Source organism: Phoca vitulina, unplaced genomic scaffold (genome assembly GCF_004348235.1).
Source record: "Phoca vitulina isolate PV1807 unplaced genomic scaffold, GSC_HSeal_1.0 scaffold4, whole genome shotgun sequence".
In the NCBI taxonomy this organism is placed as follows: domain Eukaryota; kingdom Metazoa; phylum Chordata; class Mammalia; order Carnivora; family Phocidae; genus Phoca; species Phoca vitulina.
Genome location: NW_022589707.1, coordinates 9,837,804 through 9,850,447, shown reverse-complemented (window position 1 = coordinate 9,850,447; position 12,644 = coordinate 9,837,804). Strand labels below are relative to the sequence as shown.

The 12,644-nt window shown below is 37.2% G+C and overlaps 1 protein-coding gene across 5 annotated transcripts in view; it reads left to right on the top strand.

Annotated features, from left to right (window-relative positions):
• Positions 1–12,644, top strand: part of CHRM2 (cholinergic receptor muscarinic 2) — a 138,362-nt gene that overhangs the window by 106,124 nt on the left and 19,594 nt on the right. For 2 of the 5 annotated variants that reach the window (XM_032401502.1, XM_032401497.1), the window contains exons 3-5: positions 4,744–4,804; positions 6,504–7,354; positions 12,492–12,591. The exons of 2 other annotated variants lie outside the window; for them this stretch is intronic. The gene's annotated coding sequence lies outside the window, so the exon portion shown is untranslated. Of the gene's footprint in view, positions 1–4,743; positions 4,805–6,503; positions 7,355–11,613; positions 12,592–12,644 lie in introns of those variants that run through there. One more of the 5 variants, XM_032401498.1, reaches the window with a different exon arrangement.

The window sequence follows — 12,644 nt, the reverse complement described above, 5'->3', positions numbered from 1 at the left end:
CTCCCCCACACACACTTGTGCTCTCTTCTCTCTCTCTTAAAAAAAAGAAAAAAAGCCACAGCCCACATTCAAAACTTCTTTCTTTTGCATTAGACAACCATTCAGAGGTCCCCTCTCTTGCTTCAGATACATCCTCTGACACAAATCCATCTACATCTTCCACCTGGCCAATTAGAGGTCAGAAGATGGGTCTGGAGAAAATGTCTCTTAAAGCTGTGTCCAGTGTCCCTCCTAGTCATTTGATTACCTTAACACCATTTATTGCACACCGAGTGTTTACCCAGCATGAACCTAGTGGCTGAAGACAAAAACTCTCAAAGATTCTCCAGTGAGTATATTTGCCACTGCACTTTATAGTGACTACAGCTCTGCCAATGGCCTGAGGTTGGGCAAATGAATGAACTGTACATAGGCATGAATTTATTAATTAGGGCTACTAATGACCATTTCCAGAAGATTGGCCTCCAAATTTGCATTCCTTCTTTTTTAGCCATAATCGAATTGCCCTGTTCCAGGTCATGTAAGTGTTCTTTTAAACATATTCAGGCTTCATTTAAGTCTTCCTCTCTTTCAGGGACTATGTGTAACACTCTTTATTGATCTCAAAAGTTCCAACATTTTTTTACAAGCAAATAGGGAAAAAAAAAGGGGGACACATTAGTATTGTATTAGTATTATTTTTCCCTTCTAGAGTGAGAAGAAATACTGTGTCTATAAATCATACAGTTTTTTTAAAAGATTTTATTTATTTATTTGAGAGAGAGTGAGTGTGCGCACACATGTGAAGAGAGGGTGCAGGGAGAGTGCAGTGGGAGAGGGAAAGAGAGAATCACCAGCAGACTCCCCACTGAACACGGAGCCTGATTCAGGACTCCATCTGACAACGATGAGATATGACCTGAGCCAAAATCTAGAGTTGGATGTTTAACCAACTGAGCCACCCATTCACATAGAACTCATCACTCTGAAAATACAAAAAAAAAAAAAAAAAAAAAAATCAAAAACAATGTATTATCTTCTGGGAAAGGTTCGTTTATAGATAGATAGACCCAGAGAAACTCAGATGTAGTCAGTCATAGTGGTTTGCCATTAAAAAGAAAAGAAAGAGGAGGGAAGAGGAGGAAGGTGAAGTCAGGGGAGTGGAGGGAAGGGAAGGCAAGGAAGTAGGTTGCATGACGGAATATAATGTGATCATCTGTAGAAAATGGGATTTTAGTGAATAATCAGCAATTTGTGTACCAATAGCTACCATTTTTGAGTGCTTACAATCTGCTGGCCTCTAGCCTCTGCACTCTACATGCATTATCCCATTTAATACTTAGGACAATTTTATAATTCCTTCATGTTGTAGAGGAGGTAGTGGAGGCCTGGAGAGCTTAAATAACTTGTCCAGGGTTACTCAGATCTGAGTTAGAGTCCACCTCAGCGCACACTCTTTACAGCCTCTCTTATAGTTGCAACAGTAAGTAGGCAGACATAATTTAGTGGGCAATTAATTCAACTCTGTCCTGAAGCCATTGCTTCCCTGAGAAGAGCAGAAAAGAGAAGTAACTAAATATGTATCTGTATACATTTGTATATGTATATAAAATTGAATATTATTATAGAATACCTTATATATATGACTGAACTATAAGTCAGCACCATTCTTGTCTTCAAAATGGTTGTGGTTCGGCCAAGTAAATGTCTATATATACATGTATCATATATAGAGAAAAACATAAATTTATGTATTCATAATAATAATTAACACCTATTTGGGACATATTAGGTTTTAGGAAATAATGCAAAACACTTTACATTTGTCATTTCACATAGTCTTCCTCTCAGACCTAATGAGCTTGGTACCATTTTCCCCATTATATAAAAGAGAAAATTCAGACATGCAGAGGTTGTATAACCGTGGAAGTCACACAGTTAGGATATGATAGAGCCAGGATCTTGTCGTCCTCATTAGTCTGACTTGAGACCTCATTCTCTTGACCACAGTACTATAATGACTCTCTATTTCACTAATTTATTTCTATACATGTTAGGGGAAAATCTGTGCTGGAGTAAATTAATTATTAAGGACTCAATAATATTTACTTTTATAGTTTTTACTTCCTGCATCTTGCTTTCATATATCTCTTCCCATGTAATAGATCTTCTTTATTTTTATTTAATATTTAAAGAGATGAATATTAAATTAGTTACTTCATTTATTCAAGGTTACACAATGATTAATGACTGAAGTGGAATTCAAACTTAGGCCTTGAGGATCTAAGGGCTCTTTCTCTGTGTGACACATGGTAAATGCAAACCTGTGCAAATCCAGATGCTTAATTGAGAAACAGTTTACTTAATGAGAATAAAATCTGTCATGTCCTGCAGGCTCACTGCTAAAGATACACATCAGTAATATGCACGGTGGTCTCATTAGCCTTTTGTAAGGAGTTCAAGTCCCTCTGCTTGTTTGAGTTCACACTAATGATAGAAATGCATCTGTTATCTCTGATGACCCCTTCTCTTCATCCCTCATTTCAGTCACACATTTCAAAGCCTGGCATCCATTTTCTGGCCCTACCACTTCTGCCCTGGGTCTGTTCTTTGCCATGGACCATTGCTGTGATCCAGGTACTGGTCTCCCGGCTCTTGGTCTTGTCTCTTCAATTCCAGCCCCTACACAATGGCCTCATAGATCTACTTAAAATACACATGCATTCATTGGGCTGCCTTTTATTTTGACCCTCTTCTCATCAGATCACCACCCACTATAGCATAAAGTCTGAGTTTCTTCAGTGGGGCACGTGAGTGCTCCACAGGTTAACTTCTTTCTGACTCTCAGCTACCTCCTTTGACCTCTCCCAGACTCAATCTTGCACTCGCAGCACCACTGAACTTAGATGCACTGCAATTTCTTCCTCTCTAAATTTGCTCAGACTGCTCCCTTCCACATTATCATGATCATATTTAGTCTTTACAGCAAATTGTTGAGATGGGTACTGTAATTATTCCATTTCAGGACATTGCCAGGCTTGGGTTAACTTTCTGTAGCTACCATCTAGAGGTCTGGAGGAATGCTCTTCTTCAAAGACATTTATACAGATGCACAGTCTTCTCCTGGTTTTCTTTTTCTCTGATGGAAATTCTTCCTCTGCCATGTCTACCTGATAGAGTGATATGCATAATCAGTTTTCAGTGATGCCGTGTGAGGGGAGCGTAGCAAATACACTGTGTCATGAAGGCAAACTATAGTTGCTAAAATAAGTCATTTTATAGACACAACTTTAAGTTGCTATGAAGTCACAATAATGCTTTGAAGAGATGGATATGTCAGTTCAGATTGAACATCAGATACTGTTATGATTTTAAAAACAGCAATTAATCTAGATTGTCATGTTAGGATGTTTCATTAACTTCAGCCTGAAGAGACCAGCCATAGACCAAAGACAAGCTATTTGTTAAGATGTATCTGCTATTCTAAGTCAAGTTGATTCAGCTGTCAGGAAGAGGGTCCACACACTACCTGAAGCACGTTACTAAGTATGTCAAAATGTTCTGAATTTGGACATTCTTCTCGCAGTTGAAAAACAAACCTCTATTCTGATTAGTTCATAGGCTCTTGATCCGTTGACTACTTAAGAGTCAAACTTTATTTGAATCCTAAAGAAGGAGGGATTGTGGGGGCAGAGGAGGCTAGGGAAACATGTATACCAGAGACTAGCGTATTGGTAAGGAAAAGATAGGTAGGAGGGAATGAAGAAGAGGGTAAGGTTGACACTGACAAAATATCATTTTAAACAGTTGTATTGTGGGGCGCCTGGGTGGCTCAGTTGTTTAAGCGACTGCCTTCGGCTCAGGTCATGATCCTGGAGTCCCGGGATCGAGTCCCACATCGGGCTCCCTGCTCAGCGGGGGGTCTGCTTCTCCCTCTGACCCTCTTCCCTCTCGTGCTCTCTGTCTCTCATTCTCTCTCTCTCTCTCAAATAAATAAATAAAATCTTTAAAAAAATAAAAAATAAAAAAAAATAAACAGTTGTATTGTGGCTAAAAAAGTTGTAGATCACAGATATATGACAATACATATATGTTTACATTCTAATTTATGTATAATAATAATAATACATATGAAATCACATATATAAAGCACGAAAAACTTTCAGTGAATACTTGCCTTATGTGCAATGCTCATAGTTGATAACTGGTAAGAGGAATGAAAGAAACAACACAAATCAATTTATCTGTGTGTATAAGCATCTGTTGGCACAAACCAGTGTAAGTCGATTCAGTATTCTCAACAATCAAAGGCAACCTGCCAACCAAGATTTTGAACTTATATCTAACAACTTGAAATATTTTCCTCATATAATGGGCTTAAGTGTAATAAACACAGGTTCAATCTCTCTCTATTGCCTTAATTCAGGTGCACATTTGTAATTATCAAACTAATTCCAATAAGCTCTACTGTTAAATTGGGCACAATGTTGATATTTTTCATGAGGCTTTCATTTCATTTTCTATACTGACTCAATTATTCATAATTAACAAATTAAAATGTCACTTTATTTGGGATTGTGTTGATATGGTCGTTGTATCAGTCAGGGTTCTCCAGAGAAATATAACCAGGAAGATGTGTGGATATATGTGTATACAGTTGATACACATTATGTGTGGATTCCACATTTGTGAATTGACATACTTGCTAAAATTTAATTGTAATCCCCAAATCAACACTTGTGATATTTTCGTGGTCATTTCCAGGCATGCACAGAAGAATGAAAATTGGGTCACGTGACATATATGTTTCCAGCTGAGATCAAAGGTGATGCTCTGTCTTCTTGTGTCCTTTTTGTGGTCCATTTAGTGCCACATGTTTCACATTTTTGTGCTGTCTCTACGTGATTTTGCTGCTTAAAATGATCTTAAGTGTAGTGTTGAACTGCTATCTAATACGTATATGCACAGAAAGCCGTCATGCGCCATATGGAGAAAATATGTGTGTCAAGCAGGCGTCATTCAAGCGCAGATATAGTGCTGTCGGCTGAGTTCAATGTTAACAAATCAACAGTGTATGTTAAATAAGATGTCTTTAAGCAGAAACACATACACACTTAAAACAAGGTTATATGTTGATTAATTGACAAAAATGTTGTGACCAGAGGCTTGCAGGAACCCAACCCTGTATTTCCTCTAGGAGCAACGTGTCAGTATTCACTCATTTAGTGTTCATGTGGACTTTATAGAATATAATTGCTGCAGATAACAAGGATGTACTGTATATCTTCCTCTGTCAATCTATTTATCTGTTCATTTAAATTCATTTGAAAGAATTGACCCATGTGATTGTGGAGACGAGCAAATCTGAAATCTCTAGAACAGGCCAACAGGCTGAAAACTCAGACAGGAGTTGCTGCAGTGTTTTTTAAGTTTTTATTTTAATTCCAGTATAGTTAACATACAGTGTTATATTAGTTTCAGGTGTACGATATTGTGACTCAGCAATTTCGTGTATCACCTGGTGCTCATCAAGACAGGGCACTCCTTCGTCCCCATCACCTATTTAACCCATCCCCCCCCACTCACCTCCCTTCTGGTAACCATCAGGTTGTTCTCTATAGTTAAGAGTCTATTTCTTGGTTTCTCTTCCTCTCTCTCTTTTTTTTTCCCTTTGCTCATTTGTTTTGTTTCTTAAATTCCACGTATGAGTGAAATCATATGGTATTTATCTGTCTCTGATTGACTTATTTCATTTAGCATAATACTCTCTAGCTCCATCCATGTCATTGCAAATGGCAAGATGTCATTCTCTTTTATAGCTGAGTAATAGTCCACTGTATTATATATATACCACCTCTTCTTTATCTATTCATCTATGGATGGACACTTGGGCTACTTCCATATCTTGGCTGTTGTAAATAATGCTGCTATAAACAGAGAGTGCATGTATCCCTTTGGATTAGTGTTTTTGTATTCTTTGGGTAAATACCCAGTAGTGCAATTGCTGGATGATATGGTAGTTCTATTTTTAACTTTTTGAGGAACCTCCATACTGTTTTCCACAGTGGCTGCACCAATTTTCATTTCCACTAACAGTGCACGAGGGTTCCTTTTTCTCTACATCCTTACCAACGCTTGTTTCTTGTGTTTTTTATTTTAGCCATTCTGACAGGATTGAGGTGGTATCTCATTATAGTTTTGATTTGCTTTTCCCTGATGATAAGTAATAATGAGCATCTTTCCATGCATCTGTTGGCCATCTGGATGTCTTCTTTGGAGAAATGTGTTTTCATGTCTTCTGCCCATTTTTGAATTGGCTTATTTATTTTTTGGGTGTTGAGTTGTATAAGTTCTTTGTATATTTTGGATACTAACCCTTTATCAGATATGTCATTTGCAAATATCTTCTTCCATTCAGTGGGTTGCCTAGTTTTGTTGATTGTTTCCTTTGCTGTGCAGAAAGAAACTTTTTATTTTGATGTAATACCAATAGTTTATTTCTGCTTTTGTTTCCCTTGCTTCAGGAGACATATCCAGAAAAATGTTGCTACGGCCAACGTCAGAGAAGTTACTGCCTATGTTCTTCTCTAGGATTTTGATGGTTTCTGGTCTCACATTTGGGAGTTACTCCAGTTTTGAGGCAAAATGTCTTCTTCTCCCAGAAACCTCAATTATTGTTCTAAAGGCTTCAGCGGATTAGATGAGGCCCACATGCATAATTGAGGGTAGTGTCATTTACTTAAATTCAGCTGATTGTAGATGTTAACATCTACAAAATACCTTCACAGCAACATCTAGATTCATGTTTGATTACATAACTGGGTACTATGGCCTAACCAAGTTGACATACAAAATAAATCATCACAGTTTTGATAGATATTGATGAACTTGTAGTGAGCCCAGTTCACTGGTGTTTCTATTTATAGAGGCAAGTTATAACTATATTTTCACACATGCACACAAACACAGAGAGAGAAAAACAGCATGTTCCTGCTCTGACAGGTGAGAAGTTTGCATGATCAGAAACAAAAGCTTCACCATCAGACCTCCTTGGCTTCAAGTCTGAGCACCACCATTAGCTGGCACTGGAAAACTTTCTTGTATCCAAAAGAGAGGATCACAGTAGTACCACCTGTGACATTGGGCTCGTTCTTTTTAGATATTCAAAACATGTTAGCTATTGTCAGTCCTAGCTCCCTGTGAAATGTGGAGAGAGCAGTTAGACTGACAGGCACAAACTCCCTTGAAGGTGAAGCCATAGGCCCTTGGCAGGCACGTGGAGACGTGCCAGGGATGGCCATCAATGGGAAAGCAGCCAGATGGCTTTCTGCTTGTCACCAAAATAAGGCCAGCCTAAGAAGAGCATGGGAATGGGGTAGGTGCAAGGTTTGGACCGTCTTTTATCAGAAAGAAAAGCTTTCACGTATGTTCCATGAATTCCAAAGTTCTATGATGGGAAATAAGTAAGCAGAGGGAATAAGTATGATGGAGGAAAACAAAGACCCTAAATGCTTTCCATACCTGATTATTTTTTTTCCTCAAAAGAAGAAAGCACTCACAAAATCAGTTAACAGAGAAATCACAGCCACCAACTGAACAGTGAAAAATTCTGTCACTGAGCTCATAGGCTTGATGCTAAAAAACGGGTGTGCGGATGTTTCCACCGCTTTGCTTAAAGGTTGCTTGCTTCTGTAATGGTTGCAATGCCATGTAATTGCAGAAGACTCGATGATTAAAGGTGAAATCAGGACCTTGCTATTCCAGATGCTCTCTCTGCCTCTCTGAGTGTACCTGCTGCTGGGCGCCAACCCCTTCCCTGACCTCCCCATCACAAAGTGACAGACCTTGGGGAGAATGAGGGCACGTTCTAAAACAAAAATAAACCTGTCATTTCTATAGTCAAAAGTGTCAGAGCTCAAACATCAATGGTGATTCAGAAGAGTCAGTAATGTATTTTCTGTCTGCGTTTACTGACATTTAGCACTTATTCCATATGAAAGTTATTTGCAAGGTATTCTTGCATTGCCATCTAATCAATATTATTTCTTTAGCTTCAGAAATACAATTTCAACCTTCCTAGAGCACACTATGTATGTCACATCAATTCCTTATTTAAGACAGAGGTATTTATTTGGTTATACAATAGTCACTTTCCACAGTGCTTTGTGCTCCTTTCCAACAAAGAGACACTTAGCTTTATTGTCTTTACACAGATAATTGTCATAATTATTGGATTATTTTTCAAGTTATATGTGATTACAGCAAAAGTATTAAGTATTTTATATCTGAATTTTTTTATTTATAAGTATCTTAAATTTTTGGATGCAAACCAACTTTTGAGTGGGACTAGATTTTATGCAGTCTCTGCTAATTATAAAGTGAGATAGTTGGTTTAATCAGAAGGACGGACTATGCAGATTTATTTGCTACATTATTTTTTGGGGAAAACTTTTCAGTTCTATACAGAATAAAATTGGGAGGCAAGAAAATAGTCACCAGGTTATTATAACAATCCTTATTCATAGGTGAGAAGGCTGTGGAATAGTATGAACTTCAATGAATATATAAGCATAACTTTTAATTAATATATGCATTATTTGTACATAGAAAGTGGCCAGATATAAAATAACAGCTTTCACATTTAAATATATTCTATTTACATTATGTGCAGGTGGCCAAATACAAAGACCACAGTTCATAGTCTATATGAATGATACACATTTTTATACATCAGAATTAGAAATATAGTGACAATAGTTCTATTCATTGTGCGACTATAAATAAGGTTAGTCTTAGCAAGATATATACAATATACATACACCAATAGGTCTATAAAAATTTCATGTTAGATATATATGAAAAGAACTGCAAGACATCTGAGAGGAACAAAAGACAAAACTGGAATGAATGAAAAACGTTCCTTGCTGGGAAGACTTAATACTCGACAATTGTTAATTTTTCTCAAATTAATTTATCACAGTCCAATAAAAATACCATAAGGAAAAGGAGTTCACAGAACATTCTAAGGTTTATGTAAAAATAGCATGAAAATACAATAAAGATAATTTTAAAAAGAACACTAACTAAACACATTATACAATTAAAGTAGAAGAAAATGATGTTGCTGGTACAAGGACAAACCAGATGAAACAGTGGAATAGAATGGAAAGCCCAGAAATAGATGCAGGTTTTTGGAAATATTTAGTAGATGATAGAGTTAGCTTTTCAAATTTGTGGAGAAAGTGTGAGTTGTTCGATACATGTTTCTGGAGTGATTTTCAAACTATTTGGGAAAAAAATCAATATTAAATCACTTCATACCTTATTTTAAAATACAGTCTGATAAATTATAATTTCAAGTATAAAATATGTGAAATAGTTAAAAGACATTATCTTAAACATTAACTTATTTGGAGTAGAGAAAGTCTGAATGTTCAAATATGATACCATAAATTTAAATATTAATAGATACAACACATATCCAAAAGTTTCCCTGTAAAAAGGGCAAATAAAAAATTCCAGTGGTCAGTAAGATGAAAAATGTAAAACTTCACAATCAATAAAATGATAACAAAAACTTCTAACAGAATATTTTACTTAACTGATTTACAGTGTTTTTTAATGACAATTCATATTTTGGTTAACGGCTATAGGAAATAACATAATGATCCATTTGTTGTTGGGATTTTACTATCAAAAATAGCAAGTGTATATAATTTTGGACAATGATCCAACTTTTAGGAATTTATCCTAGAAAAGCAATTAGAGATCTATAAAAGGAAAAAAAAAAAAAAAGATGCAGAAAGAAGTTCTCTGCACCATTCTCTGTGAGAGTGAAAAGTGAAAAATTGGAAATGACTTCTGTCCCAAATAGAGGATTGTTTAAATTATAGTATGCCTACAGAATTAAACATTGTTTACCCATTTAAATGATGCATTAGACGATTAATAATGTCATCGAAAAATGCCCATGTTTATCTTTCTTTGAAAATGTTATGAGCCTTTCAATGCCAAAGGTCATAAGGCAGGGGCCAACAGGCCAAATCTGTTTACACAGACATATTTTGCTTTCTTGTCAGTATTTTATCATGTTGAGCCAAGGTTTAAAAATTGGAAGAACACACACGAAAATCCAGATTTCCAGCGTATGTTTACACTTCTGAGTATCTGACAGCTCTGTCCACATTCCCACCTCAGTCGGAGCTGAATGGTGGAGTAACTGGCAGCTACTCCAGTTCAGCTACTCCACCATTCAGCTACTCCAGTTCAGCTACTCCAGTTCCCCACCTCTCAGAACCTCCCAGCCACGCATCTTGCCCTCCTCACTCACTCACACCCAGCCTGCTTCCCTGTTTCAGTTCCCTGCCTGGCCTCACTGATGAATACCACGTGATCTAAAACTTTTAACGGATGTAAGAAGATAGACAACAAAATTTCAGTAGCCGTCAAAGCCACAGGTTTCTCCATCCATACTATAAAGTTTTTGACAACAGGAAGCAAGTGAACATTGTTCCCTTTTTTATCCCCTGAAGTTTAGCCAGGAGAAAATTATCTGTTGAATGGTCAAGCAAAAGTAAATAGTGCCTTCGGGTCACCTATGAATGATTAAAAGTCCTGTTTCTCTTGGTTTACTTATCTCATGTTCTGACTTGAAAATCATAAAGACAATACACAATAAATTTTATTTTCAGCATCCAAGGGCAGAGGGAACTGTGTAAGCAGAGCAAAAAATATATGGTAAACAAATCTCATGTATTTTTTAAATGAAAAAGATAAACACACCATTCTTAGTTGAGACTTAACACAGAAATCTCTGGCACCGAATTCTGCTCTGTAACACAGAACATAATACAAGAGCCAATTTATTCTTGTTTGATTTTGTAATTTTGTTTAGACTTCAGGCTTCCAATGAAAATTGTCAAAATACCCTTCCTTACCCTTTGCAAATTGTTGCATGTCTCAAACACACCCGCTCCAGGAGCCTCATTTCATGACTCGGCCTCCTTGCAGGGATACTTAGGCAGCGATTATAGCAATGCTATAAAACCAGCATGCAAGTAACTGGATGACTATTTCTAGTCCGTCCACTAAACAAGTCCAGGATAAAATCACTGGCACAGAGGTGTCAGCTAATTGAGGAATCAGACAGCCGGAGAGACCAGGCTGGGTGAGAAAACACCCTTATCCCAAGGACAAACCTTTGCTCTGACATTGGAGAGAATACACAAATGAACTTGCCAAGTAAATTGCTTTCCTGCTCTAATATATGATCTCTTGCTCCAGTGCTAAAGCCACTTTTTAATGAGTTGGTAGGTAAATATGGAGCTAGATTGAGAGAATTAGTTCATGCTTGTATGTTTTCAATATTGTGAGTGAAATGAAAATACAGATAGCAATTTGAATCTAATTTTCAAGCTTTCATGGATGAAGGGTCACAGAGGGAAGCTGAGACATACCAAGATATTGAGGGTGGGAGACGTAGGGATGGTAACAAAGAAAACCAGCTGACACAAAGCAGAAGCCTCTCCAGCAAGTACAGCAGAGCCCCAATAGTATAAATTCAAGAGAGAGAGAGAGAGAGCGGTTTTCTCTGTAGGTATACGCAGTTCAGTAGTTAGGAAAATATAGATCTAAGGCAGAAGTCAGTGACGATCATCTGTGACCTCTCAGTTGGCATCATATGGATCCTAAGAGAATTAAAATTAGAATTCTGGAATGCTTTTAGAGCCAAGAGAGACATTGGAGTTGAACGTCCTCACTGCCACAGAGGACAAAAATCAAACTCAGGGGGTTAAATACCAAGTCCAGGATGAGAATGCAGGTATTTTAACAGCCCAGACCCCTGCTCTTTGCGCGAGTATAGACCAACACTGCTATCTAAAAACAAACTGATCCTGTGAGAAATGGGTATGGGTGGAGGGTGTGGTTGTTGGAGGTCCTGAGGAAGACACCATCTTGCATAATTAAACATTCTGTTTTTGAGATGAAACAGATTCAAAATAAAAGCCTCTCCCAGATGGCACCCCCGAAGTCCTAAATTGAAAACACACAAACACAGCGACTCAGGCTGAGAAAACAATTGGACCAGCTACTAGTGAGTTAAAAGAGAGCAAAATGGGTGGTTTGCAGGAAAGTAAGGGGAGCAGGGATGTCTCAGATTCGTTCTGCTGCTGATATCAGACGGTGTCAAATCCTAAAATTAGAGGAAAATATTCACTGAGATAAGTCGATGATTTGGGGCTAAGGCTTATTTCACATGATAGGTGTGTTTAATTTAGTCATTAAATTGTCCCATGAACATTCTTCTATATTCATATCTCCCTTCTCCCATTTGTTTTTCATCATACAGCTTAAAAATGTAAAGCATTTCAATCACCATTAATAATGCCTTTTACTATTTATCAGCCTTCAAAAATGTATTTAAAAATGTATTCATAGTTAAACAAAAGCCGTACAGGACTCCTTTTTGTTCTTAATATTCACAATGTGATGCAATTTGCTCTATTTAACAGGATATGTAGACAGAGCACCCAGCACTTGCTTGCCTTCCCAATATGTACACTGCGTTGTCTGGCAACTCAGGATCAGTTTCTGTTTAATGTTCGTGAACAGGTAACAATTATTAGCATATTTATTTATTATAAACTCGTACAGAGTTGAGTAAC